General features: G+C 41.7%; 2 non-coding genes and 5 pseudogenes across 2 annotated transcripts; all 7 read right to left on the reverse strand.

Moving 5' to 3' along the window:
• Positions 1–4254: 4254 nt before the first annotated feature.
• LOC141268284 (5S ribosomal RNA) lies at positions 4255–4374 on the reverse strand (annotated as a pseudogene).
• A 14889-nt stretch (positions 4375–19263) lies between these two features.
• LOC141268968 (5S ribosomal RNA) lies at positions 19264–19383 on the reverse strand (annotated as a pseudogene).
• A 621-nt stretch (positions 19384–20004) lies between these two features.
• On the reverse strand, positions 20005–20123 carry LOC141269497 (5S ribosomal RNA; annotated as a pseudogene).
• A 933-nt stretch (positions 20124–21056) lies between these two features.
• On the reverse strand, positions 21057–21176 carry LOC141270229 (5S ribosomal RNA; annotated as a pseudogene).
• A 606-nt stretch (positions 21177–21782) lies between these two features.
• On the reverse strand, positions 21783–21901 carry LOC141266583 (5S ribosomal RNA). Its single transcript, XR_012320615.1, has one exon. It is a non-coding gene; the product is annotated as a 5S ribosomal RNA (ribosomal RNA).
• Positions 21902–22833: 932 nt separating this feature from the next.
• On the reverse strand, positions 22834–22953 carry LOC141270230 (5S ribosomal RNA; annotated as a pseudogene).
• Positions 22954–23559: 606 nt separating this feature from the next.
• On the reverse strand, positions 23560–23678 carry LOC141266584 (5S ribosomal RNA). The gene has a single exon (XR_012320616.1). It is a non-coding gene; the product is annotated as a 5S ribosomal RNA (ribosomal RNA).
• Between the last annotated feature and the right edge of the window lie 232 nt (positions 23679–23910).

Genomic DNA, 23910 nt, shown 5'->3' on the forward strand with positions numbered 1-23910 from the left:
TGTTCGTGCAAATTAAATTAGCTTTACAGCATGACGTGTGACAGCTGCGGCCTTTGAACTTTGAGCTAATAGTATAGGATCCCATTCATTCTATTTTCAACTGATGTAACTTAAGACCGGGCAGCCAGTGAAAAAAGAATCTAAGACAAGAGTTTTTTCAAGTGTCTGAAATTCCAGTGACTTACTCTCATATTATATAATATGTACTTGGGGAATATTCAAAGAAATATAAAGATATTCAATTGATATGGCAATGCGCATTAATAAATTGGGATACAACAATTTTGGGTTAAATATATATATATATATATATAAAACTTCATATGTGGAATGTTTGAGTTGAACAGATCTGTGAATGTCAGAGTGAAGGTGACAGATGAGTAAATCAGCAGCTGCTAAGTGTGATTGATGTGACAGAGGCCTCGTATGTTTGTATGTTTGAAAAAATAAAAATGTTTCTTTATGTGAAGGTACAAAAATATATTTAATTCTGAGGAAATTATAATACATAATTAGGTATTATCTACATATATATATTTCTATATTTCTTTAATAATTATTATTTCTTGATTTAACTAATAGTGTATAAGGGCAACCACACATCAAAATGGTTTACAAAGCAAATTTATATTTAGAATAATTTTCCACATGATAATATTCTTGAATAACTATAATAGTATTTTTAATGGTTACCTAAATACGTACACACCTCTCTTTAGTCAAATCTATGCTACTCATCGATATGAAATTTATGCACAATATTTCTAGAAGAATAATTATTTTTAATTTGGTTCTGATATATACATAAATTTTATAAAATAATATTTTTGGTATTAAGGGGGAAAATGTGTTTTTGATCCTGATTACATAATCACTTTTGATCAATACTTATTTTCCACACATTTTAATAAAGAAGAAATAATAATAAGGTACTATGGTATAATTAAGAAGGGTATTACATGCAAAGTTGCATAATTTAATATTTTTTGGTGGTACAAGGTTATGACAAATATGAAATCATCCAGATAATGGAGATATAAGGGTATTTTTTATGGAGAATATAATTACTCTGCATTTGTCATTAAAATTTAAAGGCCTTATTTTTATTTTTATTCTTATTTTTACTCTTAATTTTATTTTTCATTTTTAAAATTTTATTCTTACTTTATACTTCTTATTTTTCTATTTTTTCATTTTTTAATTCTCATTTGATTTTATTTGAGTTCAATATCTCAATTGAGAAAACACATTAATATTTAATAAAGTAATGTCTAATACAAGAGTATTGCTTCATTAAATATATATTGCTAAGGAAAAAAATGTTTACATTTTCTGAGTAAACACAACAATTCATTCATTCATTTATTCATTCATTCATTCATTCATACATTCATATATTTATTCATTTTGGTTCAGGAGTATACATTCTTTGATATTATTGGTTTAATAAAGATATAAAAACTTGTTTTTTCAAAATACACTGACACCTATGGGTTGGAAAAGGTAATTACACCTATGACATAAAAATGTTCTATCATATGGAGAACTTGATTGATAATGAATTATTATCTATTATTGTTTATTATTCCAAACATAATTTATTTTAATATTTTGATAATAATTAGATGGATATTACTGATTGCTATGGTACGCTGTGATATTATAGGTTAGGAAAAACTGCCAGATTTGGTATCAGATTAGGGAATGAAGACTTCAATCAAGACATCGCAATTATGAATTCTATCTTAATAAAGACTTTTAATTTTTATAAATCAAAGAGATTCTCAAAAGTTACAAGAAGAAGCAACTGATATCCGGACGTCTCAGAAGGTAACAGGTGTGAATGCTGAGTGTTATAATAGACTGTGTCCATTACATACAATACAATTCACACCACTGATCACCAGGACGGCAGAGGACGATGATCCTATATGTACTGTGTTGTGTTCAAGTTTCATCACGTTCCAGTGGTTTCTTATCACCTGCAACGCTTCAATGAAAGCTGGTGAACAGGTAATACCTGGCATATGTGTGTTGTATATAAAGGACTGAGTACTGGTTATGGTGCTATATAAAGCAGGAAAGTGTCAAGTTAACCCTTGCTTTACTGACCAAAGACGTCACATCTGTTCCAAAAGTGACACGAGACCAGTGCGGATACACGGAAGATTCCAAAGACGATCCAACGTAAGTCCAGGTGACACTGCACAGATATTAAAGCTACATTTCATCCATGGACTTTGTTTTCTTATCAACTGACACACATGATCTTTCTAATAAAGAGTACAGTTTATGGACTGAACAATAATGAACACAATTATGGACTGTACAATATCTACATGCTGTAATTTATTTCAAAAGAGTTTTCATCTAAAGACTGTGTTATAAAAGAACCAAGAAGAAGACGAGACGACGACCCGATGACATCAGATGATGACGATTGAACCCGCGATTGCTTCAATTTAGATATAGGGAAGTATAATTATACATATTAAATGAATATTAGTCACGGCTTACCATAACATGAATTCACATCATTATATAACAATAATCCGATATTGATACTATTATTACTATTATTATTATTATGGAAATTTAATGATATTGCCAAGGAAGAAGGAAAGAAAAAATGATTGATGAATGTATCTTCTTTTAAGAAATTTCAGTTAAAGTCCTTTTATTCTCAAAAAAGCGGGAAATGTTAAATAGTTAATTATGGAAATTCATTTGGAATGTTAATCGATAATCATTTTTCTGAGTTCTATGCCTCAGCCATCGTGTCTAGTTGACATGCGCTATTTATGTGTGTATTTTTGGTTCACTACCATATGTAGAACAGGTGTCCATACGACTGGCTATAAAAGCCCATGGTACAGAAAGGGGGGGCTCTCTTGCTCTGCCCACCCCACAAGACACAGAATCTTCATGCTGAGAAGCAGATGACATGTAGGCCTGGACACATGCTGGACAAAGACATGATTTACCAGCCAGGATCCAAGGAAAGATGGGTGAATCTCAACAATTAAACAATTAAGCTAATTATGGACAAATGGACAATTACTTTATAACTAATTATTGTATGTACCTGCTGCAATCTGATTCTTTTTAATGGACAATCCAAGAATAAATAGATACATTTTTTTATAAGAATATCGTGATATTGATACTTTGAGAAGTCCTCAGTAGAAAAAAGTAACACAGGAAAAGAGTATTATTTTACAGACTCCCATTCAAGTACCAACCAGGCCTGACCCCGCTTAGCTTCCGAGATGAGATGAGATCGGGCGTGTTCAAGGTGGTGTAGCCATAGGCAGAGACAAGCCTCTCACTTGCTGCTTTTCTACTTTGACGTCTGGCTGCCGGCTGCCCTTTCCAGTGCTCAGCAAGACCAGGTCCTTTTGTGCTTGTCCTTCTCTTCAATTTTTTTGCTGGCTTCCTTAAAAGGTCTTGTAGACACAACGCCCCACTCAGAGCCGCTGAGCTCACTGATCGGCTGCAGCGCTGTAGACGGAACGTCAGTTTCACGGCCAATGCCACAGGCCGGGAGCAGAGGCGAGACTCACCGGTAGACCCGGGTAGGGTGAGTAGAGCGCGGTTAGTTGCTTTCTAATAGGTTGCAGCCGGGGATTAACTTTTAATGAAAGGGAACAATCCCTTTGACTGTCTGCAGCGCGCCACACCTAGGAAGCGCACTCTCACACACAAGCCAGCATGCACACGTGCTCGCACGTGACAACACCCCCTATCTGCCCCTACAACCTCTCCGTCACCATGCATCAGACTCTCCTGCCTGTTTTATGATTTCAGGGCCCTAGCAGGAATCACCCCCCCCCTCCCCAATTCCTTCCGCACCTTCCTTGCCTTCCTTGCACTGAGGTTAGCTCTTTGGCAGCCGTCTGGCTTGGTTACACAAGCTTCTTTGCAGAGATACATGTTACTTCTGCTGGCCCTCGCTAGGCGGCCGGCATCCAAAACCTTCCCTGGGCACCTGCTGAAAGCCTGGCCCCTTCACGGCCCAGGGTGCTTTTAACGCTATCATTTCCACACGGCGAGCTGCGGAGTCAATAAGCACTCCTAGCCGTGGCAAGGAGCTCGGCGACAGGCCTGCGTGAAGGCGGCGGAGTAGCGTACTTAGCTGCCAACTGGCTCAGAGGCCTTGGGGCTTTCATCATCTAAGTTACTTAAGGTCGGTGTCCGGCAAGGCGCCGTTCCATGCTAGCCGAGCTGGGCAGTAGGGCAAAACGTTATCAAAATGGTCTACAGCACCCGGTGTTCCCAGGAGGTCTCCCATCCATGTACTGTCTGAGCCCAGCCCTGCTTTGCTTCCGAGATCATACGAGATCGGGCGTATCCAAGGTGGTATGGCCAGTAGACGCTGCTCGATCCATCGCCCGGCCAGCCTTTCTCAGGATCGCTTGGTGGCGAGCAATCTGGCCGTGACGGGGCGGGCTCCGAAGGGTCCATGCAAAGGCTGTGCCGTCCCTACAGGTGTGTTTTGTTTAGCAGTGATTCACCCGCCGCATCAGGTGTCTTCAAAAATGGCTCGGCGCAGGGTCTCCTGCAGGCTAGACCCTTCATTGCGGTAATGTGACAGAAAGAGCAAGCTGGACCCGTAACTTGGGGGCGGAGCGAGACGTCCAGGGGTGAATGAAGGAAGAGGGTGAGATGGTTGCCAGTGACTTTGAGCTGCTCTTCAGGGGGGAGGGTCGTGTTGCCTGCAAAGGTCTTCTGCTTGGGGTTACCGGTTGTTGCCTCCAGCCACCCGGGAGACGCTGGTCCTGGTGAAAAGGAGCCTAGTATTAAAAGTAAATAAGCAACAATGCTGGAGGCCCACGGTGATCAGAAGGATGCTGGTATTTTGCAGAGATGAAATAGCGCAAGAGAGAAAGCAAATGAAAAAAAGAAAAGAGAATGAATGTGTGCACTTGTGAAAGGGAATGGAAAAAAGGCATAGAAGAGAGTGCCCCCTGCTGGTGCAAAGAAGGAAAAAGCAAAAGCCTACAGCACCTGGCATTCCCAGGCGGTCTCTGTTAAATGGTTAATTATGGAAATTCATTTGGAATGTTAATCGATAATCATTTTTCTGAGTTCTATGCCTCAGCCATCGTGTCTAGTTGACATGCGCTATTTGTGTGTGTATTTTTGGGTCACTACCATATGTAAAACAGGTGTCCATACGACTGGCTATAAAAGGCCATGGTACAGAAAGAGGGGGCTCTCTTGCTCTGCCCACCCCACAAGACACAGAATCTTCATGCTGAGAAGCAGATGACATGTAGGTCTGGACACATGCTGGACAAAGACATGATTTACCAGCCAGGATCCAAGGAAAGATGGGTGAATCTCAACAATTAAGCTAATTATGGACAAATGGACAATTACTTTATAACTAATTATTGTATGTACCTGCTGCAATCTGATTCTTTTTAATGGACAATCCAAGAATAAATAGATACATTTTTTTATAAGAATATCGTGATATTGATACTTTGAGAAGTCCTCAGTAGAAAAAAATAATACAGGAAGAGTATTATTTTACAATGGTGAGCCAGCCAGTCCTGTTTTTTTGTTTTTTAAATTAAGTAAGTGAATTTCTTCCGTTAACAAGGGGTGAGTCCTGACGAGCTGAACAGCTGTTGTTCACGTGTCAGTAAATTCACTAGTTTGTCACGAGAAGCAGAAAGGACCTACAGACTGAGGAAAGACAGGAAAAAGAGGTACTATCAAGGAACAGAATCACATAGGAAAAGAATCAGACAAACTGAAGACAGGACGTGCTGATAAAGAGAAGCCAAGGAATCTTAAGGTAAGCAAAATATGGATATAATTTCTTCTTTTGCTAAACAAAGTAATATTAATTTCAAAGTTAATGTAGGAGATGACATAGAAGTTTTGTGGCTCAGTTTATACAAAGAATGTGAATTGCAGAATTTACAGTTAACTTCTAAATTGGTAAATAGAGACAAACAGAAATTGAGAAATATTCTACATTTGGTAGATTTTTTTCATAGTCTTGTGTTAGAGATTTCTAAGCAGGAAAATAGTGTAGAAGTGTCAGACGGTGATACTGATTCTGATTGTAATGTGGAAAATGAACAAGAAGTAAGACACGTGTCTGTAACTGAAGGTGACCTTGGGTCTGACCAAGAGACGGACATACAGAAACCTGACATGGGAGGAGACATGACTGACATACGAGAAACCGACATACTAGGTGATGTGGGAGGAGACGTGAGTGACGTAGGAGGAACGGACGTACAAGAGCCACTAAAAATATCAGAGAATTCTGGAATTACCAGGCTCAACTCCAAATTAAAATGAGGAAAAATTTGCTGAAATTATACAAAATCATGCCAAAATATGATGTCAAAATCCATGCCTGTAGAAATTCAGAGACATTTGAGAGCTTCTCTGATAAGTTTGATTTATCCAATGAGGAGAGGAATCAATTATTTAAAATATGGATTCCTGTGACATTGTCCAGACGTTTACATTTAATGCCCTGTGAAAATGACTCTCCTAATGGATGGGAAAATGATTCGGACAGATTAAGATATTTGATTTTTTGTGTCACAAAGGATTTTCCCAAACTAGAAGATCTGCAGAAACTAAGGATTGGTAGGAAGGAATGTACATATACATTCATGTCCATATTTGAACGGTTGTACAAAGCTCTCATCAAAAATGGAAAAGTACAACATATGATAACAACTTTTGTACAAAAATTCAAATTCCTAAATTCAGTTTCCCAAGTTATGGCATCACAAAAAAATTCATTATTTGAATGTGCGCAGATGCTGGATTTTGTTAGAAAACATGAGAATCGTGAAAAGAAAATAAATCAAGCTAAATTTATAAAACCAGGAAAGGTAAAATCTTACCAAAAGCCAATATCAAACTCTCCTAGACTGAGTCATCCCCATAGTGAACTCTATCAAATACGCAGAAGATTTCATATATGTTATAAGCCATATCAGCCAGTGCAAAGATCCATCTCTCCACAGAATGAGTTAATTCTCAGTCAGAACTGTGATTCTCTAAAAAGGAAAATGGCTGAAACTGATGGACAGAGACAGGTGAGACGACCAACTCACAGTGACGTCATGGAATGTGGACAGAAGAACAGGCAGTTCTCTGAGGTTTTGAAGGATAGAAAAATGTCTTTCCTAAATTGGGCGTTCCTGGAGATATTTGAGAGAGACAGAAGATTTGGTTTAGGGAGTGGCTAAGGAAAAACTGTAATTATAATGTTGTATCAAAATGTAATACAATGTCTCAATATTTATTTATAATCTTATACAGTAAAATTGTAGTTACATAGTTTCTAATAGTTCATATATATATATATATATATATATATATATATATACACTTGTCTAAGTAGAGATTGCGTATAATTGTATTTATATATATGTTTATAAAATATATATATATATTAATTAATAAATTAGAACTTCATATATATAAATTTAAGTAGCAATATTTTTAATTACATTAGAACCAACCAATATATATGTGTAAGATATTTAAATAATTCTGTTTCTGTATGAATTTGATATTTAATTTTATTTTCTTATATTTCCTTAGAGTTTTCATTCCAAAGCAGGATTTGATCAAAGAACTCTAAAATTGATTTATTTCTTTATTCACACAGGAAGTGAAAAAATTGCATGATTTTATGTGTATAACATTTTAAAATAATAACAATATATCTAGTTGAACTATAATATATATGTAATACTTATTAATTCTTTTGTGTTGCTAATATTTTCTGTGCATGAAGTGTTCGTGCAAATTAAAGTATCTTTACAGCATGACGTGTGACAGCTGTGGCCTTTGAACTTTGAGCTAATAGTATTGGATCCCATTCATTCTATTTTCAACTGATGTAACTTAAGACCGGGCAGCCAGTGAAAAAATAATCTAAGACAAGAGTTTTTTCAAGTGTCTGAAATTCCAGTGACTTACTCTCATATTATATAATATGTACTTGGGGAATATTCAAAGAAATAGAATCATAGAATCATAGAATGGTAGAGTTGGAAGGGACCTCCTGGGTCATAGAATCATAGAATCATAGAATCATAGAATCATAGAATGGTAGAGTTGGAAGGGACCTCCTGGGTCATCTGGTCCAACCCCCTGCTCAAAGCAGGATTCACTAGATCATCTCAGACAGATGTCTGTCCAGCCTCTGTTTGAAGACGTCCATTGAAGGGGAACTCACCACCTCTCGTGGCAGCCTGTTCCACTCATTAATCACCCTAACTGTCAAAAAGATTTTTCTAATATCTAATCTGTGTCTCCTCCCATTTAGTTTCATCCCATTGCTTCTAGTCTTTCCTTGTGCAAATGAGAATAAAGATGATCCTTCTACAATGTGACAGCCCTTGACATATTTGTAGACAGCTATTAAGTCTCCTCTCAGTCTTCTTTTTTGTAAGCTAAACATTCCCAAATCCTGCAACCGTTCCTCATAGGACATGGTTTGCAGACCAGTCACCATTCTGGTCGCTCTTCTCTGAACTTGCTCCAGTTTGTCTATGTCTTTTTTAAAATGTGGTGCCCAAAACTGTACACAGTATTCCAGATGAGGTCTGACCAAAGAGGAGTAAAGACCGATAATGACTTCACGTGATCTAGACTGTATGCTTCTGTTAATACATCCCAGAATTGTATTTGCCTTTTTTGCTGCTGCATCACACTGTTGACTCATGTTCAGTCTATGATCTATTAGTATACCTAAGTCTTTTTCACATGTACTGTTGCTTAGCTCTATTCCTCCCATTCTGTATATGCTTTTTTCATTTTTATTGCCCAGATGTAGTACTTTGCATTTTTCCCTGTTAAAAACCATTCTGTTGGTTGCTGCCCACTGCTCCAGTTTATTTAGGTCTTTTTGAATCCTCTCTCTCTCTTCTCTAGTATTAGCTATCCCTCCTAGCTTTGTGTCATCAGCAAATTTAATCAGTTTACCCTCAATTCCTTCATCTAAATCATTGATAAAGATGTTGAACAATACAGGTCCCAGGACGGAGCCCTGTGGTACCCCACTTGAGACATTCATCCAGCTGGATGTGAAGCCATTTACAACCACCCTTTGAGTCCGATCACTAAGCCAGTTATGAATCCACCTAACAGTTGCCTGGTCCATTGCATACTTGGTCATTTTTTCAATAAGGATGGTGTGAGATACTTTGTCAAATGCTTTGCTGAAGTCAAGATATACTATATCTACAGCATTTCCCTGATCCACCCAGTCAGTGATTCTGTCATAGAAGGAAATTAAGTTAGTCTGACATGACTTGTTAGTTACAAACCCATGCTGACTCTGGTTAATCACTTCATTCTTATCCATGTACTTACATACATGTTGTTTAATAATTTGTTCAAAGATCTTTCCTGGTATAGAAGTCAGACTCACCGGCCTATAGTTCCCTGGGTCCAACTTCTTCCCCTTTTTGAAGATAGGAACAACATTTGCTCTTCTCCAGTCTTCTGGGACTTCTCCTGTTGGTCATCTGGTCCAACCCCCTGCTCAAAGCAGGATTCACTAGATCATCTCAGACAGATGTCTGTCCAGCCTCTGTTTGAAGACATCCATTGAAGGGGAACTCACCACCTCTCGTGGCAGCCTGTTCCACTCATTAATCACCCTAACTGTCAAAAAGCTTTTTCTAATATCTAATCTGTGTCTCCTCCCATTTAGTTTCATCCCATTGCTTCTAGTCTTTCCTTGTGCAAATGAGAATAAAGATGATCCTTCTACAATGTGACAGCCCTTGACATATTTGTAGACAGCTATTAAGTCTCCTCTCAGTCTTCTTTTCTGCAAGCTAAACATTCCCAAATCCTGCAACCGTTCCTCATAGGACATGGTTTGCAGACCAGTCACCATTCTGGTCGCTCTTCTCTGAACTTGCTCCAGTTTGTCTATGTCTTTTTTAAAATGTGGTGCCCAAAACTGTACACATTATTCCAGATGAGGTCTGACCAAAGAGGAGTAAAGACCGATAATGACTTCACGTGATCTAGACTGTATGCTTCTGTTAATACATCCCAGAATTGTATTTGCCTTTTTTGCTGCTGCATCACACTGTTGACTCATGTTCAGTCTATGATCTATTAGTATACCTAAGTCTTTTTCACATGTACTGTTGCTTAGCTCTATTCCTCCCATTCTGTATATGCTTTTTTCATTTTTTATTGCCCAGATGTAGTACTTTGCATTTTTCCCTGTTAAAAACCATTCTGTTGGTTGCTGCCCACTGCTCCAGTTTATTTAGGTCTTTTTGAATCCTCTCTCTCTCTTCTCTAGTATTAGCTATCCCTCCTAGCTTTGTGTCATCAGCAAATTTAATCAGTTTACCCTCAATTCCTTCATCTAAATCATTGATAAAGATGTTGAACAATACAGGTCCCAGGACGGAGCCCTGTGGTACCCCACTTGAGACATTCATCCAGCTGGATGTGAAGCCATTTACAACCACCCTTTGAGTCCGATCACTAAGCCAGTTATGAATCCACCTAACAGTTGCCTGGTCCATTGCATACTTGGTCATTTTTTCAATAAGGATGGTGTGAGATACTTTGTCAAATGCTTTGCTGAAGTCAAGATATACTATATCTACAGCATTTCCCTGATCCACCCAGTCAGTGATTCTGTCATAGAAGGAAATTAAGTTAGTCTGACATGACTTGTTAGTTACAAACCCATGCTGACTCTGGTTAATCACTTCATTCTTATCCATGTACTTACATACATGTTGTTTAATAATTTGTTCAAAGATCTTTCCTGGTATAGAAGTCAGACTCACCGGCCTATAGTTCCCTGGGTCCACCTTCTTCCCCTTTTTGAAGATAGGAACAACATTTGCTCTTCTCCAGTCTTCTGGGACTTCTCCTGTTCTCCAAGAATTTTCAAAGATTATGGAGAGTGGTTCTAAAATTTCTTCTACGATCTCCTTCAGTACTCTGGGGTGTAATTCATCTGGACCTGGAGACTTGAACTCATTTATGTTAGCTAAATATTCCCTCACAATCTTTCTGTTTACAGATAACTTGGATTCCTCTATTCCTTTAAAAGGACAGTGGAGATCAGTTGATGTTACATTTTCTTTCTGAGAGAAAACAGATGCAAAATAAGAATTAAAACGTTCGGCCTTCTCAACATCCTCTCTTACCATTTCTCCATTTTCATCCTGTAAAAATCCTATAGCATCTTTGACTTTTCTTTTACTTTTGACATACCCCCAAAATCCTTTTTTATTGCTTTTGACATCTCTTGCAAGCCTTAACTCATTGTCAGCTTTAGCTAACCTGATACGTGCCCTGCTGGATCTGCAGACTGCATTATAATCTTCTTTAGATATGCCTCCCTCTTTCCATTTAATAAACATTTCTTTCTTTCTTTTTAGCATGTGTTTAAGTTCTGTGTTCATCCATCCTGGTTTCCTTAAATGCTTCCCATTCTTCCTACTTTTCGGGATTGTTAACGATTGTGCTTTGAGAATCTCATTTTTAAAAATTTCCCATCCTTCCTGGACATTTTTGTCCTTAAGGACATCCAGCCATTGGATCCCTCCTATTCTCTTTCTGAGTCTCTTAAAATCTGCCTTTCTAAAATCTAACCTTGAAGTTTGAGTCTTCACATGTCTTCCTCCTCTAGTTATCCAAAATTCTATAATAGCATGATCGCTGCCTCCTAGGGTCCCAGCCACCTTTACCTCCTCAACCATTTCCTCCCTGTTTATAAGGATTAGATCCAAAGTAGCAGATCCACTTGTTTTCTCCCCTACAAGATAAAGTTGTCAGCAAGAGAGGATAAGAATTTGCTTGACCTGTTAGTTTTACTTGACAGAGATTCCCAACAAATGTCTGGATAGTTGAAATCTCCCATGACCACTACGTCATATTTTTAGGAGAACTTGGTCATTTGATACATAAAGAGTTCATCCATATCTTCAGCTTGCCCAGGTGGCCTGTAGTAAATGCCTAGAATGGTGTCCTTTCCGTTGTTCTCTCCTTGTATTCTTACCCAAACAGTTTCCACAGAACTCCCAGTCTCTGAAGCTTCAATCTCTGTGCAGATATATGCTTTTCTAACATACAATGCAACACCTCCTCCTCGTTTATCAAGTCTGTTTCTTGCAAATAAGTTGTATCCTTTTAGCCTTTTATTCCAATCATGTGTATCGTCCCACCAAGTTTCAGTGATTCCAATGACATCATATTCCTTTTCCTGCGTTAGTAGTTCCAATTCTCCTTGTTTGTTGCGCATGCTTTGTGCATTTGTATAAAAACATTTTAGTTTGTGATTGGTTTCTCTTCCTCCCATATTTTTATTATTTAAATTGTTTTGTCTTTGTTCTTCCTTTCCACTTCCAGTAGCAGAGATCTCAATAGTATTTGTCAGCTGTATGGCTTTTTCTGGCCTTTTGCTTCCCTTCCCACATTGTTCTAGTTTAAAGCTCTTCTGATGAGTGTAGCAAGGCGACTTCCAAATACATGTTTTCCAGTCTTCGGAAGGTGCACCCCATCTCTAGCAAGTAGTCCATCGTATAGGTAATTCATTCCGTGATCCAGAAATCCAAATCCTTTTTGACGGCACCATCGACGTAGCCAGTTGTTCACCTGTAGAATCTTATTCCACCTCATTGTTCCATGGCCATCCACTGGGAGGATGGATGAGAAGACCACCTGCGCTCCCAATTCTTTCACTTTCTTGCCTAAGTCTTCAAAGTCACTGCAGATGGTTTCCAGGTCCTTTCTTGCCGTGTCATTTGTCCCACACATGTAGTAGCAGGAATGGGTAGTGATCTGTAGGTCTGAAGAATCTTGATATCCTGTCAGACACATCGTTAATTTTTGCTCCTGGAAGACAGCACATTTCTCTTGAGGTTATGTCTGGTCTGCAGATAGCGGCCTCTGTTCCTCTTAACAGGGAATCCCCCATGACCACCACTCTCCGTTTTTTCTTCACAACATTCTTCTTTTTCCATCCAGGAGGATTCTGATGGCTTACAAGGTTATTCATTGCTGGCAAAGTCTTATTTTGCTGTATTTTTTCATGGTTCTCCTGCGTGAGAGCCTGGTACTGGTTCCTGAGCAGTATCTGTGCTGACTGCCTCTCGATCCTCCTGCTTCTGTGGGTCACATGCTTCCATTCCTCTGTTTCGTCAGGTGCAGTTCGAATTTCTTCTCTTTCTGAATCATGAAGAGATAATTCTGCTCTGTCTAAGAACTCTTCACCTTCCTTAATGATTTTCAAGGTAGTTAACCTCTCTTCTAGATTTCGCAACTTTTCCTCCAACAGGGACACAAGCTTGCATTTCTGGCATGTGAAGTTTGGCTTTTCCACTGTCAAGTCTGTGAACATGTAGCAGGATATGCAGCTCACCAAATAGCTCCTGGACTCTTCCATGTTCTTATTGTTAATGTTCTGAAAACAGTTAAAAAAGCTTAAAAAAAAAGCTTTACCGATGTCCTCTTTTCAGCTCCAACAGCCAAAATCCAGTGTTCTTTGAGCTTGCGGAGACTCTTCACTTACCCCAAAATGCAGTGGGAATATGCAAATTATCTCCTCAGGACTCCTCCCCTGGTTTACCGATGTCCTCTTTTCAGCTCCAACAGCCAAAATCCAGTGTTCTTTGAGCTCGCGGAGACTCTTCACTTACCCCAAAATGCAGTGGGAATATGCAAATTATCTCCTCAGGACTCCTCCCCTGGTTTACCGATGTCCTCTTTTCAGCTCCAACAGCCAAAATCCAGTATATAAATATAAAGATATTCAATTGATATGGCAATGCGCATTAATAAATTGGGATACAACAATTTTGGGTTAAATATATATATATATCTAAAACTTCATATGTGGAATGTTTGAGTTGAACAGATCTGTGAATGTCAGAGTGAAGGTGACAGATGAGTAAATCAGCAGCTGCTAAGTGTGATTGATATGACAGAGGCCTCGTATGTTTGTATGTTTGAAAAAAAAAATGTTTCTTTATGTGAAGGTACAAAAATATATTTAATTCTGAGGAAATTATAATACATAATTAGGTATTACAGTGCCTACAAGTAGTATTCAACCCCCTGCAGATTTAGGTGGTTGTCACATGCGGAATTAACTTGGCATTGTGACATTTGTACTGTAGATCAGCCTGGAAGTGGGAAATGCACTGCAGCAACTTTTTTTTTGTTCTTTTGTTTTTTTAAAACGTTAAAAGTTAATTCAGAGTGTCATTTATTATTCAACCTCTCAAACCACAAGAATTCTGTTTGTTCCCCCTAAAGTATTAAGAAGTAGTTCAGGCACCAAGAATAATGAGCTTCACATGTGTGGATTAAAGATCTATTTTGCCAGCCTTTTCTCACTATTTAAGACCCTCCCCAAACTTGTGAACAGCACTCAGACATGGTCAACATGGGAAAGACAAAAAAGCATTCCAAGGCCATCAGAGACAAGATCGTGGAGGGTCACAAGGCTGGCAAGGGGTACAAAACCCTTTCCAAGGAGTTGGGCCTACCTGTCTCCACTGTTGGGAGCATCATCCGTAAGTGGAAGGCTTATGGAACTACTGTTAGCCTTCCACGGCCTGGACAGCCTTTGAAAGTGTCCTCCCGTGCCGAGGCCAGGATTGTCCGAAGAGTCAAGGCTAACCCAAGGACAACAAGGAAGGAGCTCCGGGAAGATCTCATGGCAGTGGGGACATTGGTTTCAGTCAATACCATAAGTAACGTACTCCACCGCAATGGTCTCCGTTCCAGACGAGCCCGTAAGGTACCTTTACTTTCAAAGCGTCATGTCAAGGCTCGTCTACAGTTTGCTCATGATCACTTGGAGGACTCTGAGACAGACTGGTTCAAGGTTCTATGGTCTGATGAGACCAAGATCGAGATCTTTGGTGCCAACCACACACGTGACGTTTGGAGACTGGATGGCACTGCATACGACCCCAAGAATACCATCCCTACAGTCAAGCATGGTGGTGGCAGCATCATGCTGTGGGGCTGTTTCTCTGCCAAGGGGCCTGGCCATCTGGTCCGCATCCATGGGAAGATGGATAGCACGGCCTACCTGGAGATTTTGGCCAAGAACCTCCGCTCCTCCATCAAGGATCTTAAGATGGATCATAATTTCATCTTCCAACAAGACAACGACCCAAAGCACACAGCCAAGAAAACCAAGGCCTGGTTCAAGAGGGAAAAAGTCAAGGTGTTAGAGTGGCCTAGTCAGTCTCCTGACCTTAACCCAATTGAAAACTTGTGGAAGGAGTTCAAGAATAAAGTCCACATGAGACACCCAAAGAACCTAGATAACTTGGAGAAGATCTGCATGGAGGAGTGGGCCAAGATAACTCCACAGACCTGTGCCGGCCTGATCAGGTCTTATAAAAGACGATTATTAGCTGTAATTGCAAACAAGGGTTATTCCACAAAATATTAAACATAGAGGTTGAATAATAATTGACCCACACTTTTATGTTTAAAATTTAATAAAATTCAACTGAGCAACATAACTTTTTGGTTTGTAAGATTTATGCTTCTGTTCACAAAACCTACTCTCGTTTGCAGTTTGAAGGCTCTAACTTATTTGCATCTTATCAAGCCAGCTAAATCTGCAGGGGGTTGAATACTACTTGTAGGCACTGTATCTACATGTATATATTTCTATATTTCTTTAATAATTATTATTTCTTGATTTAACTAATAGTGGATAAGGGCAACCACACATCAAAATGGTTTACAAAGCAAATTTATATTTAGAATAATTTTCCACATGATAATATTCTTGAATAACTATAATATTATTTTTAATGGTTACCTAAATAGGTACACACCTCTCTTTAGTCAAATCTATGCTACTCATCGATATGAAATTTATGCACAATATTTCTAGAAGAATAATTATTTTTAATTTGGTTCTGATATATACATACATTTTATAAAATAATATTTTTGGTATTAAGGGAGAAAATGTGTTTTTGATCCTGATTACATAATCACTTTTGATCAATACTTATTTTCCACACATTTTAATAAAGAAGAAATAATAATAAGGTACTATGGTATAATTAAGAAGGGTATTACATGCAAAGTTGCATAATTTAATATTTTTTGGTGGTACAAGGTTATGACAAATATGAAATCATCCAGATAATGGAGATATAAGGGTATTTTTTATGGAGAATATAATTACTCTGCATTTGTCATTAAAATTTAAAGGCCTTATTTTTATTTTTATTCTTATTTTTACTCTTAATTTTATTTTTCATTTTTAAAATTTTATTCTTACTTTATACTTCTTATTTTTCTATTTTTTCATTTTTTAATTCTCATTTGATTTTATTTGAGTTCAATATCTCAATTGAGAAAACACATTCATATTTAATAAAGTAATGTCTAATACAAGAGTATTGCTCCATTAAATATATATTGCTAAAGAAAAAAATGTTTACATTTTCTGAGTAAACACAACAATTCATTCATTCATTTATTCATTCATTCATTCATTCATACATTCATATATTTATTCATTTTGGTTCAGGAGTATGCATTCTTTGATATTATTGGTTTAATAAAGATATAAAAACTTGTTTTTTCAAAATACACTGACACCTATGGGTTGGAAAAGGTAATTACACCTATGACATAAAAATGTTCTATCATATGGAGAACTTGATTGATAATGAATAATTATCTATTATTGTTTATTATTCCAAACATAATTTATTTTAATATTTTGATAATAATTAGATGGATATTACTGATTGCTATGGTACGCTGTGATATTATAGGTTAGGAAAAACTGCCAGATTTGGTATCAGATTAGGGAATGAAGACTTCAATCAAGACATCGCAATTATGAATTCTATCTTAATAAAGTGTTATAATAGACTGTGTCCATTACATACAATACAATTCACACCACTGATCACCAGGACGACAGAGGACGATGATCCTATATGTACTGTGTTGTGTTCAAGTTTCATCACGTTCCAGTGGTTTCTTATCACCTACAACGCTTCAATGAAAGCTGGTGAACAGGTAATACCTGGCATATGTGTCCTGTATATAAAGGACTGAGTACTGGTTATGGTGCTATATAAAGCAGGAAAGTGTCAAGTTAACCCTTGCTTTACTGACCAAAGACGTCACATCTGTTCCAAAAGTGACACGAGACCAGTGAGGACACACGGAAGATTCCAAAGACGATCCAACGTAAGTCCAGGTGACACTGCACAGATATTAAAGCTACATTTCATCCATGGACTCTGTTTTCTTATCAACTGACATACATGATCATTCTAATAAAGAGTACAGTTTATGGACTGAACAATAATGAACACAATTATGGACTGTACAATATCTACATGCTGTAATTTATTTCAAAGGAGTTTTCATCTAAAGACTGTGTTACAAAAGAACCAAGAAGAAGACGAGACGACGACCCGATGACATCAGATGATGACGATTGAACCCGCGATTGCTTCAATTTAGATATAGGGAAGTATAATTATACATATTAAATGAATATTAGTCACGGCTTACCATAACATGAATTCACATTATTATATAACAATAATCCGATATTGATACTATTATTACTATTATTATTATGGAAATTTAATGATATTGCCAAGGAAGAAGGAAAGAAAAAATGATTGATGAATGTATCTTCTTTTGAGAAATTTCAGTTAAAGTCCTTTTATTCTCAAAAAAGGGGGAAATGTTAAATGGTTAATTATGGAAATTCATTTGGAATGTTAATCGATAATCATTTTTCTGAGTTCTATGCCTCAGCCATCGTGTCTAGTTGACATGCGCTATTTGTGTGTGTATTTTTGGTTCACTACCATATGTAGAACAGGTGTCCATACGACTGGCTATAAAAGCCCATGGTACAGAAAGGGGGGGCTCTCTTGCTGTGCCCACCCCACAAGACACAGAATCTTCATGCTGAGAAGCAAATGACATGTAGGCCTGGACACATGCTGGACAAAGACATGATTTACCAGCCAGGATCCAAGGAAAGATGGGTGAATCTCAACAATTAAGCTAATTATGGACAAATGGACAATTACTTTATAACTAATTATGGTATGTACCTGCTGCAATCTGATTCTTTTTAATGAACAATCCAAGAATAAATAGAAACATTTTTTTATAAGAATATCGTGATATTGATACTTTGAGAAGTCCTCAGTAGAAAAAAATAATACAGGAAGCGCATTATTTTACAGTCTCCCATCCAAGTACTAACCAGGCCTGACCCTGCTTAGCTTCCTAGATCAGATGAGATCGGACGTGTTCAGGGTGGCCGTAAGCAAAGACAAGCTTCTCACTTGCTGCTTTTCTACTTTGACGTCTGGCTGCCGGCTGCCCTTTGCAGTGCTCAGCAAGACCAGGTCCTTTTGTGCTTTCCCTTCTCTTCAATTTTTTTGCTGGCTTCCTTAAAAGGTCTTGTAGACACAACGCCCCACTCAGAGCCGCTGAGCTCACTGATCGGCTGCAGCGCTGTCGACGGAACGTCAGCTTCACGGCCAATGCCACAGGCCGGGAGCAGAGGCGAGACTCACCGGTAGGGTGAGTAGAGCGCGGTTAGATGCTTTCTAATAGGCTGCAGCCGGGGATTAACTTTTAATGAAAGGGAACAATCCCTTTGACTGTCTGCAGCGCGCCACACCTAGGAAGCGCACTCTCACACACAAGCCAGCATGCACACGTGATCGCACGTGACAACACCCCCTATCTGCCCCTACAACCTCTCCGTCACCATGCGTCAGACTCTCCTGCCTGTTTTATGATTTCAGGGCCCTATCAGGAATCACCCCTCCCCCTCCCCAATTCCTTCCGCACCTTCCTTGCCTTCCTTGCACTGAGGTTAGCTCTTTGGCAGCCGTCTGGCTTGGTTACACAAGCTTCTTTGCAGAGATACATGTTACTTCTGCTGGCACTCGCTAGGCGGCCGGCATCCAAAACCTTCCCTGGGCACCTGCTGAAAGCCTGGCCCCTTCACGGCCCCGGGTGCTTTTAACGCCATCATTTCCACACGGCGAGCTGCGGAGTCAATAAGCACTCCTAGCCGTGACAAGGAGCTCGGTGTCAGGCCTGCGTGAAGGCGGCGGGGTAGCGTACTTAGCTGCCAACTGGCTCAGAGGCCTTGGGGCTTCCATCATCTAAGTTACTTAAGGTCGGTGTCCGGCAAGGCGCCGTTCCATGCTAGCCGAGCTGGGCAGTAGGGCAAAACGTCATCAAAATGGTCTACAGCACCCGGTGTTCCCAGGAGGTCTCCCATCCAAGTACTGTCTGAGCCCAGCCCTGCTTTGCTCCCGAGATCAGACGAGATCGGGCATATCCAAGGTGGTATGGCGAGTAGACGCTGCTCGATCCATCGCCCGGCCAGCCTTTCTCAGGATCGCTTGGTGGCGAGCAATCTGGCCGTAACGGGGCGGGCTCCGAAGGCTCCATGCAAAGTCTGTGCCGTCCCTACAAGTGTGGTTTGTTTAGCAGTGATTCACCCGCCGCATCAGGTGTCTTCAAAAATGTCTCGGCGCAGGGTCTCCTGCAGGCTAAACCCTTCATCACGGTAATGTGACAGAAAGAGCAAGCTGGACCCGTAACTTGGGGGCGGAGCGAGACGTCCAGGGGTGAATGAAGGAAGAGGGTGAGATGGTTGCCAGTGACTTTGAGCTGCTCTTCAGGGGGGAGGGTCGTGTTGCCTGCAAAGGTCTTCTGCTTGGGGTTACCGGTGGTTGCCTCCAGCCACGCGGGAGACGCTTGTCCTGGTGAAAAGGAGCCTAGTATTAAAAGTAAAGAAGCAACAATGCTGGAGGCCCACGGTGATCAGAAGGATGCTGGTATTTTGCAGAGATGAAATAGCGCAAGAGAGAAAGCAAATGATAAAAAGAAAAGAGAATGAATGTGTGCACTTGTGAAAGGGAATGGAAAAAAGGCATAGAAGCGAGTGCCCCCTGCTGGTGGAAGGAAGGAAAAAGCAAAAGCCTACAGCACCTTGTATTCCCAGGCGGTCCCCCATCCAAGTACTAACCAGGCCCAACCCTGCTTAGATTCCAAGATCAGACAATATCGGGCGTGTTCAATGTGGTGTGGCCGTAGGCGTAAACAAGCCTCTCACTTGCTGCTTTTCTATTTTGACGTCTGGCTGCCCTCTGCCCTTTCCAGTGCTCAGCAAGACCAGGTCCTTTTGTGCTTTCCCTTTTCTTCAATTTTTTTGCTGGCTTCCTTAAAAGGTCTTGTAGACTCAACGCCCCACTCAGAGCCGCTGAGCTCACTGATCGGCTGCAGCGCTGTCGACGGACCGTCGGCTTCACGGCCAATGCCACAGGCCGGGAGCAGAGGCGAGACTCACCGGTAGACCAGGGTAGGGTGAGTAGAGCGCGCTTAGTTGCTTTCTAATAGCCTGCAACCGGGGACTAACTTTTAATGAAATGGAACAATCCCTTTGACTGTCTGCAGCACGCCACACCTAGGAAGCGCAGTCTCACACACAAGCCAGCATGCACACGTGCTCGCACGTGACAACACCCCCTATCTGCCCTTACAACCTCTCCGTCACCAAGCGTCAGACTCTCCTGCCTGTTTTATGATTTAAGGGCCCTAGCAGGAATCACCCCCCCCCTCCCCAATTCCTTCCTTGCCTTCCTTGCACTGAGGTTAGCTCTTTGTCAGCTGTCTGGCTTGGTTACACAAGTTTCTTTGCAGAGAAACATGTAACTTTTGCTGGCCCTCGCTAGGCGGCCGGCATCCAAAACCTTCCCTGGGCACCTGCTGAAAGCCTGGCCCCTTCACGGCCCCGGGTGCTTTTAACGCCATCATTTCCACACGGCGAGCTGCGGAGTCAATAAGCACTCCTAGCCATGGCAAGGAGCTCGGTGTCAGGCCTGCGTGAAGGCAGCGGGGTAGCGTACTTAGCTGCCAACTGGCTCAGAGGCCTTGGGGCTTCCATCATCTAAGTTACTTAAGGTCGGTGTCCGGCAAGGCGCCGTTCCATGCTAGCCGAGCTGGGCAGTAGGGCAAAACGTCATCAAAATGGTCTACAGCACCCGGTGTTCCCAGGAGATCTCCCATCCAAGTACTGTCTGAGCCCAGCGCTGCTTTGCTTCTGAGATCAGGCAAGATCGGGCGTATCCAAGGTGGTATGGCCAGTAGACGCTGCTCGATCCATCGCCCGGCCAGCCTTTCTCAGGATCGCTTGGTGGCGAGCAATCTGGCCGTGACGGGGCGGGCTCTGAAGGGTCCATGCAAAGGCTGTGCCGTCCCTACAAGTGTGGTTTGGTTAGCAGTGATTCACCCGCCGCATCAGGTGTCTTCAAAAATGTCTCGGCGCAGGGTCTCCTGCAGGCTAAACCCTTCATCGCGGTAATGTGACAGAAAGAGCAAGCTGGACCCGTAACTTGGGGGCGGAGCGAGACGTCCAGGTTTGAATGAAGGAAGAGGGTGAGATGGTTGCCAGTGACTTTGAGCTGCTCTTCAGGGGGGAGGGTCGTGTTGCCTGCAAAGGTCTTCTGCTTGGGGTTACCGGTGGTTGCCTCCAGCCACGCGGGAGACGCTGGTCCTAGTATTAAAAGTAAAGAAGCAACAATGCTGGAGGCCCACGGTGATCAGAAGGATTCTGGTATTTTGCAGAGATGAAATAGCGCAAGAGAGAAAGCAAATGAAAAAAAGAAAAGAGAATGAATGTGTGCACTTGTGAAAGGGAATGGAAAAAAGGCATAGAAGAGAGTGCCCCCTGCTGGTGGAAGGAAAGAAAAAGCAAAAGCCTACAGCACCTGGTATTCCCAGGCGGTCTCCCATCCAAGTACTAACCAGGCCCAACCCTGCTAAGCTTCCAAGATCAGATGAGATCGGGCGTGTTCAGGGTCGTGTGGCCGTAGGCAGAGACATGCCTCTCACTTGCTGCTTTTCTACTTTGACGTCTGGCTGCCGGCTGCCCTTTCCAGTGCTCAGCAAGACCAGGTCCTTTTGTGCTTTCCCTTCTCTTCAATTTTTTTGCTGGCTTCCTTAAAAGGTCTTGTAGACACAACGCCTTACTCAGAGCCGCTGAGCTCACTGATCGGCTGCAGCGCTGTAGACGGAACGTCAGCTTCACGGCCAATGCCACAGGCCGGGAGCAGAGGCGAGACTCACCGGTAGACCCGGGTAGGGTGAGTAGAGCGCGGTTAGTTGCTTTCTAATAGCCTGCAGCCGGGGATTAACTTTTAATGAAAGGGAACAATCCCTTTGACTGTCTGCAGCGCGCCACACCTAGGAAGCGCACTCTCACACACAAGCCAGCATGCACACGTGCTCGCACGTGACAACACCCCCTATTTGCCTCTACAACCTCTCTGTCACCATGCGTCAGACTCTCCTGCCTGTTTTATGATTTCAGGGCCCTAGCAGGAATCACCCCCCCCTCCCTAATTCCTTCCTCACCTTCCTTGCACTGAGGTTAGCTCTTTGTCAGCCCTCTGGCTTGGTTACAAAAGATTCTTTGCAGAGAAACATGTTACTTCTGCTGGCCCTTGCTAGGCGGCCGGCATCCAAAACCTTCCCTGGGCACCTGCTGAAAGCCTGGCCCCTTCACGGCCCCGGGTGCTTTTAACGCCATCATTTCCACACGGCGAGCTGCGGAGTCAATAAGCACTCCTAGCCATGGCAAGGAGCTCGGTGTCAGGCCTGCGTGAAGGCAGCGGGGTAGCGTACTTAGCTGCCAACTGGCTCAGAGGCCTTGGGGCTTCCATCATCTAAGTTACTTAAGGTCGGTGTCCGGCAAGGCGCCGTTTCATGCTAGCCGAGCTGGGCAGTAGGGAAAAACGTCATCAAAATGGTCTACAGCACCCGGTGTTCCCAGGAGATCTCCCATCCAAGTACTGTCTGAGCCCAGCGCTGCTTTGCTTCTGAGATCAGGCAAGATCGGGCGTATCCAAGGTGGTATGGCCAGTAGACGCTGCTCGATCCATCGCCCGGCCAGCCTTTCTCAGGATCGCTTGGTGGCGAGCAATCTGGCCGTGACGGGGCGGGCTCTGAAGGGTCCATGCAAAGGCTGTGCCGTCCCTACAAGTGTGGTTTGGTTAGCAGTGATTCACCCGCCGCATCAGGTGTCTTCAAAAATGTCTCGGCGCAGGGTCTCCTGCAGGCTAAACCCTTCATCGCGGTAATGTGACAGAAAAAGCAAGCTGGACCCGTAACTTGGGGGCGGAGCGAGACGTCCAGGTTTGAATGAAGGAAGAGGGTGAGATGGTTGCCAGTGACTTTGAGCTGCTCTTCAGGGGGGAGGGTCGTGTTGCCTGCAAAGGTCTTCTGCTTGAGGTTACCGGTGGTTGCCTCCAGCCACGCGGGAGACGCTGGTCCTAGTATTAAAAGTAAAGAAGCAACAATGCTGGAGGCCCACGGTGATCAGAAGGATTCTGGTATTTTGCAGAGATGAAATAGCGCAAGAGAGAAAGCAAATGAAAAAAAGAAAAGAGAATGAATGTGTGCACTTGTGAAAGGGAATGGAAAAAAGGCATAGAAGAGAGTGCCCCCTGCTGGTGGAAGGAAAGAAAAAGCAAAAGCCTACAGCACCTGGTATTCCCAGGCGGTCTCCCATCCAAGTACTAACCAGGCCCAACCCTGCTAAGCTTCCAAGATCAGATGAGATCGGGCGTGTTCAGGGTCGTGTGGCCGTAGGCAGAGACATGCCTCTCACTTGCTGCTTTTCTACTTTGACGTCTGGCTGCCGGCTGCCCTTTCCAGTGCTCAGCAAGACCAGGTCCTTTTGTGCTTTCCCTTCTCTTCAATTTTTTTGCTGGCTTCCTTAAAAGGTCTTGTAGACACAACGCCTTACTCAGAGCCGCTGAGCTCACTGATCGGCTGCAGCGCTGTAGACGGAACGTCAGCTTCACGGCCAATGCCACAGGCCGG

This window comes from Phyllobates terribilis, unplaced genomic scaffold, assembly GCF_046119375.1.
Source record: "Phyllobates terribilis strain yellow unplaced genomic scaffold, ASM4611937v1 Scaffold_4__5_contigs__length_816908805, whole genome shotgun sequence".
Classification (NCBI taxonomy): domain Eukaryota; kingdom Metazoa; phylum Chordata; class Amphibia; order Anura; family Dendrobatidae; genus Phyllobates; species Phyllobates terribilis.